Source organism: Dendrobates tinctorius, unplaced genomic scaffold, assembly GCF_039654945.1.
Source record: "Dendrobates tinctorius isolate UK_male_01 unplaced genomic scaffold, ASM3965494v1 ptg000396l, whole genome shotgun sequence".
Lineage (NCBI taxonomy): Eukaryota > Metazoa > Chordata > Amphibia > Anura > Dendrobatidae > Dendrobates > Dendrobates tinctorius.
Window position 1 is genome coordinate 5,404,801 of NW_027362062.1, and position 15,473 is coordinate 5,420,273.

The 15,473-nt window shown below is 44.8% G+C and overlaps 1 protein-coding gene across 3 annotated transcripts in view; it reads right to left on the minus strand.

Moving 5' to 3' along the window:
• The window catches only part of TNR (tenascin R), a 544,894-nt gene extending 529,785 nt beyond the window's left edge, over nt 1-15,109 (minus strand). For 2 of the 3 annotated variants that reach the window (XM_073563658.1, XM_073563656.1), the window contains exon 1: nt 14,845-15,109. The gene's annotated coding sequence lies outside the window, so the exon portion shown is untranslated. Of the gene's footprint in view, nt 1-12,888; nt 13,251-14,844 lie in introns of those variants that run through there. The other variant, XM_073563657.1, reaches the window with a different exon arrangement.
• Nucleotides 15,110-15,473: the final 364 nt, after the last annotated feature.

Sequence of the window (15,473 nt, forward strand, 5' to 3'; positions counted from 1 at the left end):
ATATTCACTGTTCATCTATAGATACATTGTTACAATTCAGGCAGAATGACAACATCCGGCAGAAATGCCAAACATATCCTTGACTATATAATACAGATAATTGAATTACTCATGACAGAAACCAGGTCCGTCTTTGACAACATTCATCAGGCAGATGTTTGCTAGATGTCCATTGTTACAGGAAATGGTGGAATGCAACTAATAGCTTTGGACGAGATGATAGAATCGACTTGCCAGATTCGGGATTTGTAGTAAATGAGAGCGAAGCATCACATAAAGACTCAGTAGAGATTAGTCATTTATCTCTAGTTTTAAGGGACCTGAAATTATTTTTTAAAATAGGATTTGAAAGTTTGCACACAACAGATGTTAATTTAGGATCCTCAATTCTGGAGGTGGCCACACAAATAAGATGGCTACAGTGTGGCAAGCAAGTACAGATGTGGCAAAATGTAACTTGGCAAATAATGCATCATTTTGATATCTTGTCAAAGAAGTTATCTCACTTAAGAGGATAAGATAAAGTAACAGTGTACAGGCCATTGACCGATGTCAGAATAGATAGTTTTGTGCTGTGATATCCCAGGTGTACATTATCTGCTTTAATGGGGTATTCTCATCTCCAGGATCCTATCCCAATATGTATTAGGTGTAGTAATAATAATATTATCAAATACCTCAAATTAGAAATGTAGTATAGTTCTTCTGATTAACTATGTTGATTACCCTATGTGCAGGGCATTGCAGGAGCTTAGATATCCATGGTTATGACCACTCATATAGTGACAGTTAGTTGTTAGTGGTTGTAACCATGGATATCTAAGCTACTGCCATGCTCTGCATATGGGGTAAGCTACATAGCTAACCAGAAGAACTATACAACATTTCTAATTGGATATATTTAATGATAATATTATTATTATTACAAGAACTACATATTGGGATAGAATCTTGGAGATGAGAATAGCCCTTTTAAGGTACATCTGTATTTCTGCGATAATATATTCTTACATTGCATAAGTTTGCAGTTAAATTATTTAGAAAAAAAAGGAATAAATCCACCACCCAAAACCTCTTTCAATATGTAGAAGTGCAAATATGACGACTGTAGGTCTGAAATAAAATGTGCCCCAAACAGAAAATGCCATATTCTAACCCTAAATAAATCCTCTTGGTCTGGAAAAAGTATCAAAACCGATTTAAAAGAGGTTGTGCCAAAATAGATTTTTATTACCTATCCACCGAACAAATAAATAAACTCTAGTAATTCCAAGAACGGCTATAGAGCACGGGCCAATGTCTATGGGGCTGTAAAGTACTGCACTCGGGCATAGAGCTGGTGCAGATCGATTCACCGGACCCCATCCATTGACCTTGTCCATGATCTGTGGGCCACTGGACAGAAGTCATGAGAGCCGTCTCTTACGTGATGACATCTGCAAAGTGAGATGCGGATTTTGCCAGGTAAGATGTGGTTTTCAGATCTCCCATCCAGCTGTCACAGATTATTGATATGGTCGATGGGCCGCGTCCTGTGAATGGATTTGCTCCAACGCTACCCAGATGTCTTCCACAGTTCCAAAGACCTTGAATGGAGCGACAATGCCTCACCTGCTCGATCGTCATAGGTGTCATATAACGCATCCGTTCATCATGGAGGTTATAGAATGTGCATGCCTTAACTTTAAAGGGAATCTGTTCCCAGGTTTTTGCTACCTCATCTGAAATGGGCATGATTTAGGGGCAGAGACCCTGATTCCAGCAATGTATCACTTACTGGGCTGCTCACTGCTTTATCTGCTGCAGGTCTACTGAGCTCTGTATAGCCTCTCCCACACCACTGATTGGCAGCTTTCTGTGTACACTATGCATAGCCAGAAAGCTGGGGGTGGAGCTAGTCCACCTGGCAACAGGTTTACTCGTTCTCTAGTGATAATCTCCTGCTGATAAAACAGCGATTTGATCAAAACTACACTCAGCAGCCCAGTAAGTGGCACATCGCTGGACTCAGGGTCTCTGTCTCTACATCATGCTGCTCTCAGATTAGCAGGTAATAATCTAGTGACAAATTCCCTTAGGGGTCTGTCTTGCTACTCTGTATGGTATGATGATCGCACATGTCCAATGTGCATTATCATCTGCAGCTTATACACATGTTTGCTGTGAATGTGCTGTAGGTGTGCGGTAGATCCACTCGAAAAAATGTAAATGACGGTGGGATTAATCCGCTGTGTTTCCACGCAAGTAAGCAACACGCAAATTATGTCAATGACAAGAAGCGTTTAACACGGAGCAGGTAAAATTCGTCGTGGAAATTTTAAAGGGCTTCATGATGCGAGCTGTCAGCCATGAGACATGCAGCCGCGGGGACCCGAGCATGCTCAGATAACACCTTATTCAAGCATGTTCGCTCATCGCTAGCTGCCATCTGATTTCTGACACTGGACATTTCGCTGGTGACGCCTTTCTCCTGCAATGTAAAGCAATGCTGCAGCCAGAATTGAGCTGGCAGAGGTTGGCTCGTGTCCTTGCATGTTTCACTCTGACAACACCTCCGGGCTTTGCTCTTTGGTTTGTGAGGTCTGTGCTGGACATTCAGATATTCACACAATTACTGCACCAGCGCTAATTGATTGCTGATTAAATTAAATGAGCAGAGGGACTCATTGATCAGCTGATCAATCAGTGATGCGCTCGCTTGCCAAGGATTCGTTAACTTCAAACTAAATGCCGCAGGGTTAATGGCAAGGAGGGGCAGCAGCTGCCAGAGCCCAGGACAGGAAATTAAGACCACACGGTTGGGGCAGGATGATGTGTTCGCCTGTTTTTCCAATATGGCTGTCTATATAAGAACTATACTGTTATATGAAAGCTCAAACTACTATATGTAAATCTCCCTTACTGGATACTGAAAAAGGGGCAGAACATTTTATGAGGAGGATTGGATATCTCTAACATTTTATGAGGAGGATTGGATATCTCTAACATTTTATGAACTGTTAGATGATGGTCCATGATTAAAAACGGACAGTTCTGGAGCATTTTTTAAGAATGAGTTCACAGAATGAGGTACAGTTGGGCTGAAAAGCTAATATTTTCTTCAAGTGCCTCATTATTGTGCATCTTGAAACAGCCACACCGCTAGTTTTCACAGCCGTGCTAGAGCTGTGCCTGCATCCCCCACTGCGCCACCAATGATCCTCTGGCATTCTTCCTCCTCTCATCAGGCATCAGGATTACTGGCTACCTTGAATAATCTACCAAATATATATTGCCTAGCAGTGACACTATTTAACCGGTGAACACAGACTCTTGTCTCCAAAAGGGCGACTGTGATAAAGGCCGCTGAGGCCGAAACGTCAAGCTGTCGCTTCTTCACCGTCAATTAATAAAATTACTTCACATTGAGCATAATCAGCGTGTGCAGTGACTCTATATGTAACTTGTGTTTTGGGGACTCCCAGTCCCTTTTCACTAGCACCGTGAATGCAAACCTTCAAGTCGAGTGCTAACCATCTGTATTATCTAACTTTTGATCAGGGTTATTTGGATGTTTTGGGTTGTCATTATGATTTAAAAGAGAAAACACAGTAGTTTGACAATAAATGGCTTCACCCAACCACTAATTATGAATGGAGAAAAAGTTTTGGTGTTCTCATTCATATTCTCTGAAAAAAGGCCAAGAAAGCAAAAATTCTGCCGGGGTATGTAAACTTTTGAGCACCACTGTAACTGTTACGGTCCAGTTACACATAGCGACGCTCCAGCTATCCTGACAACGATACGACGTGGTAGGGATCGCTGGTGCGTCGCTACATGGTCGCTAGTAAGCTGCCAAACAGGCAGATCTATTCAACGACGCAGCAACGATACAGCGATCCGTATAACGACCTCGGTGGTCATTGGGACCTTGTCACACAGCAGCTATTCTGATGACTCACGCCTGCGTTCCTGAGTTCTGCGTCGCCAACGAGGTCGCTCATCGGCGTCAAACACAGCAATGCATGCTGGCCAACGGGACGCCGACGATCAGAAAATGGTCCAGGACATTCAAGCACGATCAGTGATATCCAGCGGGGTCCGGTCCCCGCTATGTGTCACACGTAGCGAGATCGCTGGCGAGAGCGCTGTTGCGTCACAAAACCTGTGACGTTTCAGCAATCTCGCTAACGATCTCGTTATGTGAGATGGGGGCTTTAATCTGTCAGTGAGTTCATCTAACAATAGAGTCCATAATTTTTACCTTTGTCCTTTTAAACAATCCTCTAAGCTTATTTTATGATCAGCCATCAGAAGCAACTCACTGATGGACTCCCTGCTAACTCTTTCTGCAGTCTGTGACACATTGAGGCTGTAGAAGTTGTAGACGTCAAATGGGTAAGTCTTGTTTACCGTAATTAAATCCTATTGCAAAATAGATTTTTAGCTTAAAAATGCACGCAATGAAGTAGAAAAAGGCTTCCAAAGAGACTCTCAGGCTTTAAACAGAACCTGTCAGCACGATTTTGTATTGTAAAGTACAAACATGGCTGTAATGGCGCTGTAATACAGATTACACTGATATATTTGGTGACAAAATCCGCTCTGTGGTTCTTCTTTAATCTGCATTTCGGTGCACAGGGCCAGACTGTACATGGGGTCTTCTTCTCCCTGTCTGTGATGCATCCGGTCTGCTATTTCCAGGCCCCTTTGCTGCCTCTGGTCTGTAATTCCCCGGCCCCTTTGCCGGCATCAGGTCTGTTATTCCAAGGCTCCTCCCCTGCCTCCAGTCTGTGATACCAGGGCCCTACGCTGCCTCCGGTCTGTGATACCAGGGCCCTACGCTGCCTCCGGTCTGTGATACCAGGGCCCTACGCTGCCTCCGGTCTGTGATACCAGGGCCCTACGCTGCCTCCAGTCTGTGATACCAGGGCCCTATGCTGCCTCCGGTCTGTGATACCAGGGCCAAACGCTGCCTCCAGTCTGTGATACCAGGACCCTATGCTGCCTCCTCCGGTCTGTGATACCAGGGCCCTATGCTCCCTCCGGTCTGTGATACCATGGCCCTATGCTCCCTCCGGTCTGTGATACCAGGGCCCTACGCTGCCTCCAGTCTGTGATACCAGGGCCAAACGCTGCCTCCGGTCTGTGATACCAGGGCCCTACGCTGCCTCCAGTCTGTGATACCAGGGCCCTATGCTGCCTCCAGTCTGTGATTCCCATCTTCTCCACCTGCGTTGGATCTGTGATTCCCAGACCCTTCCACTGCCTCTGGTCTGTGATTCCAGCCCCTCCGCCTTCCTCCGTTCTGTGATTTCCAACCCCTTGCCTGCCTCTAGTCTGTAATTTTCCTGCCCCACTGCCTGCCTCCGGTCTTTAAATGAGATATTACTACTGATATTTCCAACAGGGGAGGTAGAACAGTCACAGATTAGAGGCAAATTGAGGGGTATGGGAATCACGAACTGGAGGCAACCTAAGCGGCCGGAGAATCACAGACAAGGAGGAGAAGACCTAGTGCACAGTCCGGCCCCTGTGCACCCAAATCTAACTAGCAGAAAACTTCAAATGGGAATTACAGGAGAACCATAAAGCAGATTTCTTCACCATAGATATCAGTGTAATCAGTATTACAGCACCAATATAACCATGTCTGTACTTCTACATGACAAAATTGTACTGATCGTACTATACAACTTGGATTCTTTTTGCAGAGTTTTCAGAGCAGAAACTGAGTGGAACCTCCAAGTTTGTGAATACTCTTATAGGTCACTTGTTTGATACTTTTCCAGCGATGATCCAATACTATTCTTGCAGAGTCATTCATCATTCATTGATTGCAACTTAATTGAAAATTGCTAAATGTTGGTGTCAATCCATACATTAACTGAAAATTACTGCATCCAGCAGTAACAAACTATCTCTAGGACCAGGCTTGGACTGGCCAGCAGCAGAGCCGGAGAATCCTCCGGCGGGCCACCACCCTCTTAAATGAGCAGTACTTGGCACCATATACTTGAATCTCAATGTAAAGAAAAAGGCAGCATCTTATTCATTTAACAATCTGCCCAGTTCATTGTTATATACATTTGTGATTGAGGATAATGTCACATTTGCACGTAGCTGAATAGTGGGGCCCTGGAGTTGGTTACTGGTGGGCCCTTGGCACCCCAGTCCGACACTGTTTAGGACTATTAGCTACACTTCCTATAAAACAGAATCCTAACCTCCATCTCATGATGACCGACTGGAAAATATCATTATTTCTTCTCCTAGCGTAAAGCTGCTGATCCACATTCAATACCTGTTGGATGAACTCGCCTTTGGTTGACAGTTCTTCCTAACGAACTTCCCATAAACATGGTCATGGAGTGATGGAGCATGGATGTGTTTTTAATGGGGAGAGGGGAATAATCTATTGTCAAACGTTTTTGCAAATGGCTTATTTCCCTGGAGAACAAACATACGAGGTTCTTAGTTATCATTCTGATCAGAGTGTATGAAGCCCACTGCCAGGTCACAGCGACGTAGTGGGTCCCTAACCTTAAAATTGTGACGCTGTGCGCTGAGCACCACCGAACCGATACCGCTTTAGGATGGGATGCGACCCAGGTGCTGCAAGGCAAAGCTTCCACAGCTCCAGGTCACAGAACCACAGCAACACCGGCCACCGCACTGCACCAACAGTGAGTAGAAGGAGCTAAAATAAACCTCACCTGTTGCATATTTTTGCTTGCGATCAATATATCAGTTTTGGATGTGCGATCCAAGACGTTTTTCTACAGTTATGTATTATTTATGTTATGCATCTACTTTTATAATGCTTTGTTTCATGTTATTACTTTCCTTCTGTAACGATAAAACTGAATATTCCTTTAAAGTAGCCGTTTCCAATTCTCATACAACCCCTTTAAAAGAGTTGAAAAATTGGACTGGATTGATCAGTCATGAGCTAACCTATTTACCTACGGTACGGTATTCAATTAAAGGTTTTATCCAGGACTATATAATTTTTTTTACTACGATCCTAAGATCTAACAAGCAGTGATGCTGATGCCGATCTCTGCTGTCACAGGGCAATCGCAGATCACTCCTGCTGGCAATTCAGTAGCTTCTCGACAGAACAGTTGTTAGGAGTGGCGGAAGGCACTAAAAAAAAAAAATAAAGTGCCTTCGCCACTCGGGGTCCACCGTGCGGCAGGTGATATGACCGCTGCTAGAGAGGCAGAGCACTGTGGCGTTAATGTGCATGGGGTTAACTGCACCCAGAGTGCACCAAAGCAAGCTCTGTTGAGGACACAGAGCTGCAAACGTAAAGCACACAAAAACGCTGTGTCTGTTTAACTCACAGAACAACAGCGATATAGACACGGTATTAAAAAGTCACAGGAGTAGCCTTAAATGTCAGGACTACTCCCAAAAGGGCCTACCGGGAAAAAGAGGTGCGTGGCGTCGCAACTGCGAACGCTCTGGGAACTGCAATCGCAGCGCTGTGTGAATGAAGCCCAAGAAGAGACTCCGCAATATCGCTGGCGCGATGCAGGACGCTAGCTGCTGAGACAGATATAGCTGGAGTACGCTGGCGCTGCTACTGGTGGCTGCCCAATCACTCACACATTCGTATTATCCGAGGAAAGGGGTTTCATAATAAGTCAGCCACCAGTCCAAGCATCCGTCACCATACATACAGCAGCAGTATGAAATACTAGCGCATTTCAGAACAGTCATGCGCGCTTTTTATGCCAAACGGGACCTTCCGGAGATCTCCCAAACTCCAGGAGGAGCCAATAGGATTAGACACAGGACCTGAGCATGTGACTCCCAAACTCCAATGGGAGCTCGTCCCATGAGCATGCTCAGTGGAGGGAACAGAGGACTTAGCCTCTGAATAGAGTTGCTGCAAAGCACTCTCCTCTGCAATCTCCTTTACTGCAGATGAACCGCAGGAGACTGCAGCATGTAAGGGTCTAGATTTCACCATAGAGAAGGGAGAAATCAGACTCCTAACATTACCCCCCCTCCTAGGGCCTCCTCCTCCCTGAGCCTTCCGAACCATCAACCTGGACTCAATCTCACCCGAAGGCGAGCTTGATGTCCTGGTAGGTGTTACAGTAAACCGGGACACCTGGAAGGCATCAGTGGGAGCAAGGTCACCAGGTTTCAACAGAGACACCTGGGAGATGGCAAGAGCTGGCGAAGCAACTGGACGCCGCCGTGAATCAGCGGCCGTCACCACTCTCCGCTTAGGAGAGCTACCCTGGGCACATAAAGTGCAAGCCTGGATACATTTTTTAATATCCCGAGCTCTATGAGGCCACCAATACTCTCCAGCCAAGAGCTTCGAGATTTGCATGTAACCTCGATGTTGAGGCGCATGGGAGGCATGCGTCCATGCGAGAACTTGAGCCTTAAGATGAGGAGGGACAAAAGTCTCAGTGACCGGTTCAGACTCTGACCATTGCGGGGAGCTGGTCTCCGGAGAAACCGCACATACATGGTGACAACCGCAAATAGATTCCTGATCAGAGTCTGTAGTGAGATCGGTACGAGACACCTCCATGGGCTCAGGAGGTGTAACCTCTGGCTCGTACAGCTCAGGAGGTACAGGAAATTTAGGAGCTGAGACAGCTCTTCGCTTGGAGTGAGCCCGCTCCATACCGCGCTCCGAAAAACGGAGGTCGATACGTGAGGAGAGAGAGATTAGCTCCTCCAAGCTGGTGGGGATCTCTCTAGTGGAGAGAGCATCCTTGTCGTGATCTGCTAAACCTCGCCAAAAAACGGGGATAAGCGCTCTGTGGGACCATTCCAACTCGGATGCCAGTGTCCGAAAACGGACGGCATACTGGCTAACCGAGAGCGACCCTTGAGTAAGGGCGAGCAGCTGCAGAGACGTATTGTGTGTGACCCGAGGACCGAGAAATACTTGCTTGATGGCTGTTAGCAAGTTGGCCGCAGTCCGAAACTCGAGGTCACCACGTTCCCATAGAGGCGTAGCCCATTCCAGAGCCTTGCCCGACAGTAGGGAGATAATGAAAGCCACCTTAGCCCGCTCTGTAGGAAACTGCGCAGCCAGCAGCTCCAGGTGTATTGAGCACTGGCTGATGAAACCCCTGCAGGAGGCGCCATCCCCAGAAAATTTTTCGGGCAACGGAAGGCGGGTAACTGTCGGCACAAGGGAGGACACGGACATACGCCCTACGGCATCTGTTAGTGCCTGAACAGCAGCATCTGTGGCCTGCGCAGCTGCGAGAGACCTCTCGAGGGTGGCAAGACGAGCCTCGAGCTGACGCACAAGCTGTAACAGCTGCTGCTGATCTGCCATCTCTAGCCAGACCCTGGCGCTAGTATTATGTTAGGAGTGGCGGAAGGCACTAAAAAAAATAAATAATTAAAGTGCCTTTGCCACTCGGGGTCCACCGTGCGGCAGGTGATATGACCGCTGCTAGAGAGGCAGAGCACTGTGGCGTTAATGTGCACGGGGTTAACTGCACCCAGAGTGCACTAAAGCAAGCTCTGTTGAGGACACAGAGCTGCAAACTTAAAGCACACAAAAACGCTGTGTCTGTTTAACTCACAGAACAACAGCGATATAGACACGGTATTAAAAGACACAGGAGTAGCCTTAAATGTCAGGACTACTCCCAAAAGGGCCTACCGTGAAAAAGAGGTGCGTGGCATTGCAACTGCGAACGATCGGAGAACTGCAATCGCAGCGCTGTGTGAACGAAGCCCAAGAAGAGACACCGCAATATCGCTGGCGCGATGCAGGACGCTAGCTGCTGAGACAGATACAGCTGGAGCACGCTGGCGCAAGCGCTGCTACTGGCGGCTGCCCAATCACTCACACTTGGCTGAGTATTATCTAAACCAATATTTTCCCTGCCAGAGACTTGCAGAAAATTGCTGTACATCTGTTATTATACAGAACAATCACACACACACACACACAAATCTAGTTTTGTTTATTGCTTTTGAAGACAAGAAAGAATAACCCACATTTCTAAGCGCTGGGACATTCCCTCCCCCGACGCGCGTCCTATCAAAGACGAGAAGCATAATGAACGCCAAGTCTACCCGGGAACCTGGTCTGCACAGTTCCAGTTCACAGCATAATATTTATTCCAACTTTAAGAGCCTGCCGTTAACACAAAAATAAATCTGCAAAGGCAAGAAAAGGAGCTTGTAACTATATTATTTTATGCTCTTAATCTACTCTTGGAATTAATGAACTGAGGACAAAGGGAAGGAGGTAAAAAGACAGAGCCGGCAGTGGAGGGCAATATCTAGACATTTTTCCATCAATACTCCTAAATAAAAGATTTATTATTAGACTGTATAAAGCCAGGACAAAAGAAGCCCATAACTGACGACTAGGAAGGTTCCGGTTTAGCGGAGGCAGGTGACAAGGATTAGAGTTAACAAAGGGATTTACTGTACAGAAAGTCCCCGCTACAATTACAGGAATCTATTGAATGCAATGAAAACAATCATAAGAATGAATCAGGTATGTTATTATCAAATGGATACGGTTCTAGATAGGTAGCAAAGATGAACAAGTCAGTGAATAAAATAAATTCTGAGTTAGGATTATGTAACAGGTTTGCTCATTATACTGCGATAGATAGATTAATAGATGGATAGATACTATAGATAGATAATAGACAGATAATATAGACAGATAAGAGCTAAATAATAGATATTAGATTAGAGATAGATACTATAGATAGATAATAGCTAGATATTAGATTGACAGATATTAGAAGGATAATATAGAAAGATAAGAGATAGATATTAGATACATAGATATCAGATAGATAAATAGATGATAGATAAGAGACAGATATTAGATTGATATATTAGATAGATAGATAGATAGATAGATAGATAAATAGATGATAGATAGATAAGAGACAGATATTGGATTGATATATTAGATAGATAGACAAATAGGGAAAAAGGAGGCAGCACACCAAAAAGAATTATCATGTAAAAATTGGACAATGTCTCCTTTTTCTTAACTATATTGAAAGACTACTTGGCTATATGTCTTGGAGGCTTGGCACCCCTAAAGGAGTAATCTGGTGCTGCTTGGTTTTTAGTGTTTAGATATGAGATAGATAGGTAGATGTAGATGGATATGAGAGACAGATATAGATAATAGGCAAATACTGTTTGTCTATCTGTGGAGAGATGCTGTAGACAGACAGGCAGGTGTATGAGCTGGTGGAACACATTGTGATATCAGTATAAGTCTCTCTAATGGTAAACTCCGTCTGTATAAATGGGTAGATGTGGAAAAAAAGCTATAATACTTCCTACCGTAAAGATTTCCTAATGAAACATTCTGTGTTTGAGACATTTGCTATGCTAGCCTAGATTCTGAAAACCATGAAGAATTGATACAGAAAGTGGCATAACATCACGGCATAATAATAATGTTTATTTTTATATAGCGCTAACACATTCCACAGCGCTTTACAGTTTGCACACATTATCATCGCTGTCCCTGATGGGGCTCACAATCTACATTCCCTATCAGTATGTCTTTGGGGTGTGGGAGGAAACCGGAGTGCCCGGAGGAAACCCACACAAACACGGGGAGAACATACAAACTCCTTGCAGATGTTGTCCTTGGTGGGATTCGAACCCAGGACTCCAGCGCTGCAAGGCTGCAGCGGTTAACCACTGAGCCCGTGGCATAATGACACAATCCACCTTTTAAACCATAAACCAGAAATATAACTTCAGTAAAGTTTGGTTGTAATACTGAAGAATATGTAAACGGCGGTGACCCACCAAATGCCTACAGCAGGACTGAATGCACATAAATATTGAAATGCTCTTGAAATATATCTCCTATCATCCTCCATATACCGCACATGTGATAGATCCGTATATACGCCGGTTTTCTAAAAAAAAACAATATCCTTACTGCGCCAATAAAATAAATCACATATGTTTCATTACAAAAATAAAACAAACGGACCAACACCTCAAACAGATTAAGAAAAGTGTGAACAGGTGCAAGCCGTCACGACTATCCAATATAACCAAGAAAGTACAGCTGCGTCTGAAATACTATAATATTTAAACAATGAATATATTAATCTGGAGCTGCATTACTGCTATAGAAAATGTTCAAAAAATGAAAGTACTTAGTGCAAAAAATTGTCAAATCCATGGCAAAGCATACCCCTTTGATATCACCCTGATAATTCATGAGAGCCCATCAGCCTCGGCAAGGTGTACCCCTTTGATGGGTTCCCAATAATTCATGAGAGCCCATCAGCCACGGCAAGGTGTACCCCTTTGATGGGCTCCCAATAATTCATGAGAGCCCATCAGCCACGGCAAGGTGTACCCCTTTGATGGAATCCTAACAATTCATGAGAGCCCAACAGCCGTGGCAATGTGCACCCATTTGAAGGAATCCTAGCAATTTATGAGAGCACATCAGCCACAGCAAGACGTATCCCTTTCATGGGACCCTGATAATTCATGAGAGTCCATCAGGCACAGCAAAGCATACCCTTTTGATGCGACCCTGATAACTCATGAGAGCCCACCAGCCATGGCAAGTTGTACCCCTTTAAGGGAACCCTAGCAATTCATGAGATCCCAACAGCCACAAGAAGGCATACCCCTTTGTTGGGACTCTAACAATTCATGAAAGCCCATCACCTGTGCCAAGGTAGAACCCTAACCTTTATATGTCTCTCCCGGGCTGAAAGCCTACAAATTTAAGGGCAGACAGGATCCAGACATGAGTTTAGTAGACAAGAATGTCTGACCAGCTATAGTTATCAAATGGCTGAAGAAATTCCGATGGAATTGCGACCATCCTCTTACATTCTGTAACACCAACGATTATCTAACATCCCATTCCAGAAATCGTGTGAAACCCTTTACCTTAAGGTACTTGAAGATGTATGTAATCTTAATATTACTGAAAGTCTCTGGCGTTATCTTCAGTAATTAGTCAGGAGAGGTTCTTAGTGGTTCCCCGCTGTTTTCCTTCAAAAGTGTAATAATGGAAGAGAAGGGTGCGGAATGCAGAATGAACCAGGAGAGGACACGGAGGTCTGTCACCATTCTAGAATAACTCCAAACATTCACTTCTCTCGGAGATCACAAATGCTTCATACACCTAACCACATCGCGGATGATACAAAGTAACCTTCAAAACCAGTGGAACGCCAAGCATGTCAATGTAATTAAAAGGCCTGAAAGATGACCTGATGAATATTCATTTGTGCAATCGTTACCTCCGAAGCCAAGTCCTGGTAGCACATAGAGTCAGCTAGCTGGCTAGCAACCTCAATATCAATGGACTGTAGCAAACACTTGCTTTGCCCCTGACCAGCAGCAAGAATCCCTCAATATGACTATCACTGGGTGACTTTACACAAGGCTTAGTTCATTTGCAAGTTGCATTGTTTTATCATAACTTTGGAGCAGACCATCTATGTATTGTGTTACTCATCCTGAGCCCCTATACGGCACCCTATATCCTGAGCCCCTATACGGCACCCTATATCCTGAGCCCCTATACGGCACCCTATATCCTGAGCCCCTATACGGCACCCTATATCCTGAGTCCCTATACGGCACCCTATATCCTGAGCCCCTATACGGCACCCTATATCCTGAGTCCCTATATGGCACCCTATATCCCGAGCCCCTATACGGCACTCTATATCCTGAGCCCCTATACGGCACCCTATATCCTGAGTCCCAATACGGCACCCTATATCCCGAGCCCCTATACGGCACCCTATATCCTGAGCCCCTATATGGCACCCTATATCCCGAGCCCCTATACGGCAATCTATATCCTGAGCCCCTATACGTCACCCTATATCCTGAGCCCCTATATGGCACCCTATATCCTGAGCCCCTATATGGCACCCTATATCCTGAGCCCCTATACGACACCCTATATCCCGAGCCCCTATACGGCACTCTATATCCTGAGCCCCTATACGTCACCCTATATCCTGAGCCCCTATATGGCACTCTATATCCTGAGCCCCTATACGTCACCCTATATCCTGAGCCCCTATACGTCACCCTATATCCTGAGCCCCTATACGGCACCCTATATCCTGAGCCCCTATACGGCACCCTATAATACTGTGATGGACCCCTGTAGCGAGTTCCTCTCCACCTTCCACCTCTTTATAAGAACACTGAACCTTTATATATCCTAGGACCTACAGTGAAGAGCGATTTTTCCTGCCTCTCTATCAGAACAGCATTTTGCCCAAGATTGGATCAATACTAAACACTCCTTGGACTGCTGCTGTGAGCTACCTCTATATTACACTGCTTTCCTTCTCACATTTGCTTATTAAGCTGATAGAAACTTAAATACTGTGTGTCTCACTGTGCTAATTCTGGAGTTATCAGCCCTCTGTATATTTTCCCTACACATCTTTTAATGTAAATATTATTAGAAAAGTAACAATAATATTGATCTGATGCGTGATACAATGTTGCAGCTGCCTGCTTAACTCTTCCATTGCCAAACACCCTGAAATCTTCTCTCCAGCAGGTAAATTCTGATAGGCAATAGGCAGGTTGTCATGATTTGCAGCCTTTACAGAAACAGGATTGCTTGCAACAACAAAAAAAGAAAAAAAAAAGCAGGCTCATTTCTAGATTTTCTAACTCTAAAATGTATCACATTGCTACTTGGGAGACCTGAATCATTGGAAATGCAGACATTGTAATTGGAAAGCATCTAGTCTATACATAGTATATCAGAGAATGATCCATTGTGAGCAGAGCTGTCCAAGGTGCTGGAAATAGGAATCAGCTCAGCAAAGGCAAGATTGAGAAGTATTAAAGGAGGAAAAAACTCACCCAGGCTGGGAAGGCTGAGCTGGGATGGATGGGAGCACTGGTTCAGGTTGGATGGGATGTTCTGCAGCTTCAACACAATCCAGCAGTGATGGGGTCTTCAGTCCCCCCACCTTCCTTTGCAGGGGACAGCCAAGGTGTCTAGCTGTAGGAGTGGGTATCTGTTGCAGGCTTTCTGGGATCACACTGCCTTTAGTGCACTGTGGCTGATCCTGCTGGGGTCTATTAGAGTGCAGGAAGCAGGCACTGTCATATTCCTTCTCCCTCTTAGCCCATCAGCAACTGTGCTCAGTCTACCATGGCCCCCTAGTGGACAGACTAGGATGCATGTAGCTGGCAACAAAAAAAAAAGAATCACTGACCCACACAAAATAAATCTATGTGCACGTACTGTATGAACAAATGCTCATTTACGACTTCTGATTCTACATATTTTTAGTAATTTATATGACAACTTATTTTATAGCAGTTGTTTCATGGTAAAAAAAAAATTCCCTTCTTATTGCATTTATTTTTTGTTGCACTGACTTATTTCTCAGTATTGTACAGTGAAGTCATCAGTATGGGATCAGAATCTATTTCCACATAGCTTTTGCTACCTCCATCTGATGTAGGGGCAGAGACCCTGATTC